The following is a 3,539-nucleotide window of genomic DNA, read 5'->3' on the forward strand; positions in this document are numbered from 1 at the left end:
AAGCTATTTCAAAAGTACTTCCTGTCTTGAATGCAAATGTGAAGGAAATAAATAGCAATATTATAAATAAGACTGAATATTTTACCAGAAGTCAAGGAAAAAGCATAGAAGTAAAGTGGGAAAATGAGAGACCAATGGGATGGGGTCCTGCCTTCTTTATCACTTAATTGCATTAAGTGCCCAAATGTGGAAATTATACCAGAGTTTGCTCATTTACCATTGTTTTATTTGACTAATGTACTCTTTCAAGATGTGGAAAAGTCTGACTTTGTTTAGAAAATTCTCTCTTTCAAAAAAAAATATTTATTAATTTTAGAGAAGGAGAGAGAGGTGGGAGGGCTGGAGGGAGAGAGAATCCTAAAACCGATTCCTGGCCACGAGCTCATCCCTATGCAGGGTTTGATTCCAGGACCCTGAGATCATGACATGAACCGAAATCAAGAATTGGATACTTTAACCAACTGAGCTACTCAGGTGCCCAGAAATGTAATTATTTCTCTTAAAAATTTCGTCAGTAGAGAGTATATACAAATAAAAAACAAGCAACTGATGAAATGGTCTTTCTTTTTTAAAAAGCCTGTATATTCACTGAGTCAAGTATTGGAAGTTGAGCATTCATTCACTTGTAAAATTACCTAATAGGGATAATCTTTCATTTTCCAATTCGTCAGTAACCAACGATCTTTGCTTAATATAGCAAGTGAACTGACAGAAAAATAACACTGAGATATCAATAACAACAGAACTCTTTTGTATGCAGCTTTGAAAAAAAGAAGTAAAAGAAAAAATAAAAAAGGTTGTTTGTCGTTTTTAGACACTATTTTCAATTACATATTTCTTCAGGCCTAATAAGAATCCTAACAATTAAAACAAGTGCTATTTTGTTTTCATTACCTTGAAATTGATATTTACCATTATTTCAAATCAGGCTTAATTTGCTTTTTCAAGATCTAAAACATTAAATGAATATGTGAAAAAAGAAAAATTAAGTAGAAAACAAAATGGTCATTGAAGTAATTGGCATAAATTTGTTGAATAATATCTTATATTTGGTCATTATTTTCTGGTTCTACACACTTTGCTCTCCTAAACTCCATTTGCAAAAATTTATTTGCTATAAAATTGGTCAGATTGTCAGTGGTAATATTAGATATGTATAGCAGTGTCCGTTGCTTTTTGGGAGTTATAGCTGGGCTTGTCTTCATACGTGCATGTGTATATCTGTCATTTATTGAACAACTCTACCATACATACCACACATACACTTGTTTTTTTTCCTCATTGTTACATGTTATACTATAGTATAGAAACTATCTTTAAAAGAATTAATAAGTATAAAAACTATGTAGCAGAAGAATTAAGTATCTCCTAAGGGGATCATGTCACATGACATTATTCCACAGAGATAAGTGATTTATATAAATTTAAGACAAGACAAAAAATAGTTTTTGGAGTGTAAATGGTCACATAATTTTGAAACATTTCAGGTAAATTGCCACTCAGTAAAACATTAATCACATATAACAAATGAAAACCTCAGGGGGAAATGTTTTGATTGACAAAGAACTGTAGTTTGCTTTAGAGACTATGTTTGTCTTTTAGTATTTCACACAAGAACCTATTCTTAAACCAGGAAGCAAAAAACAAAACAAAACAAAAACATGTTTTTTTAAAAAGGCAAAAAGAGCTACTTCTAAAAGTAAAATTTAAAACTATTTATATATAAGCATAGTTGGAAAAATAAGTGGAAATTAGTATGTGATTTCAGATGATTGAATATCTATAACAAAGAATTATTGCCATTTTTCTGGTAAATTCCTTTTACAACTGAACTAGAAAGCAAGCAGATATACATTTTTAAAAATATGACTTTAAAAAGGTCTATATTTGTGACGCCTGGGTGGCTCAGTGGTTGAGCATCTGCCTTTGCCTCAGGGTGTGATCCCAGGGTCCGGAATCCAGTCCTACATTGGGCTCCCTGCAGAGAACCTGCTTCTCCCTCTGCCTGTGTTTCTGCCTCTCTCTCTCTCTCTATCTCTCTCTCTCTCATGAATGAATAAATTATTTTAAAAATAATAATAAAAAATTTAAAAAGTCTATGTTTGGGTAACTATAAAAAACCTGAATTACCTATAAAAGTAATCTAAAAAAAATTTACTTTGAAAAATTGCAGAACTAGATGAAGATGGAGCAGAAGCCGGGCACAGACAGTGGACATGGTCCCGCCAAGAGCCGAGGATGACAGTGAACTTATACTCAACGTCTGTCACCAGTGTTAACCTAAGTCGACATGATATGCTGGCCTGGATCAATGAGTCTCTGCAGCTGAATCTGACAAAGATTGAACAGCTGTGCTCAGGGGCTGCCTATTGTCAGTTTATGGACATGCTATTCCCTGGCTCCATTGCCTTGAAGAAAGTGAAATTCCAGGCTAAACTAGAGCATGAATACATCCAGAACCTCAAAATACTACAAGCAGGTTTTAAGAGAATGGGTGTTGACAAAATAATTCCTGTGGACAAATTAGTAAGAGGAAAGTTTCAGGACAATTTTGAATTTGTTCAGTGGTTCAAGAAGTTTTTTGATGCAAACTATGATGGAAAAGACTGTGACCCTGTAGCTGCCAGACAAGGTCAAGACACTGCAGTGGCTCCCTCCCTTGTTGCTCCAGCTCTGAACAGCCCGAAGAAACCTCTCAGCTATAGCAGTGCAGCTCCACAGAGGTCCATTGCAATGCACAGAACTACTGCAACCCTAAAGGCTGGTCCGGGTGTGGTGCTAAAGAATCCTAGTGTGGGCAACGGGGTGATGAAGCAGCTGAATTGATGCAGCAGGTCAATGCATTGAAACTTACCATCCAAGACTTGGAGAAAGAGAGAGATTTCTACTTTGGAAAGCTAAGAAACATTGAATTGATTTGCCAGGAGAACGAAGGGGGAAAACAACCCTGTGTTTTTATTTTTTATATATTTTTTATTTTTTTATTGGAGTTCAATTTGCCAACATATAGCATAACACCCAGCGCTCATCCCATCAAGTGCCCCCCTCAGTACCCGTCCTGTATTGCAGAGGATCCTGGACATTCTCTATGCCACTGATGAAGGCTTTGTGATACCTGATGAAAGGGGGGCCCACAGGAGGAACAAGAAGTGTATTAACAGACTGGACCAGCAGAGCAACATCCGAATTCTTCATTCCAAATCATGTGCTTAACTGTAAAATACCCCCTTTTATTATTCTTAGAGGACTCACTGGTTTCTTTTCACGAGCAAACAGTACCTCTTCTTAAAGTGCACTTTGCAGAAGTTTCACCCCTTTTCCAATGAGTTTGAGTTAGGAGCTTTTACCCTGTAGCAGAGCAGTATTAACTTCTAGTTGGGTCACCTGGGGAACAGAGAGGCTGACCACGGGGCTCACTGTGTGGATGCTCGTAACACTCGCTGCTAGACCTATGCTTTTAGGTCATACACTGAGGTGCAGTCCTCAGTAGAGAAATGTAAAGACTGATTTGAATTTTAAGCTAATGTGAAATCTTGGCA

General features: G+C 36.5%; 1 pseudogene; it reads left to right on the forward strand.

Moving 5' to 3' along the window:
• The first annotated feature begins 2,238 nt into the window (after positions 1–2,238).
• On the forward strand, positions 2,239–3,213 carry LOC112931610 (microtubule-associated protein RP/EB family member 1 pseudogene; annotated as a pseudogene).
• The last annotated feature ends 326 nt before the right edge of the window (positions 3,214–3,539 follow it).

The sequence above is a fragment of the Vulpes vulpes genome, chromosome 4, assembly GCF_048418805.1.
Source record: "Vulpes vulpes isolate BD-2025 chromosome 4, VulVul3, whole genome shotgun sequence".
Classification (NCBI taxonomy): domain Eukaryota; kingdom Metazoa; phylum Chordata; class Mammalia; order Carnivora; family Canidae; genus Vulpes; species Vulpes vulpes.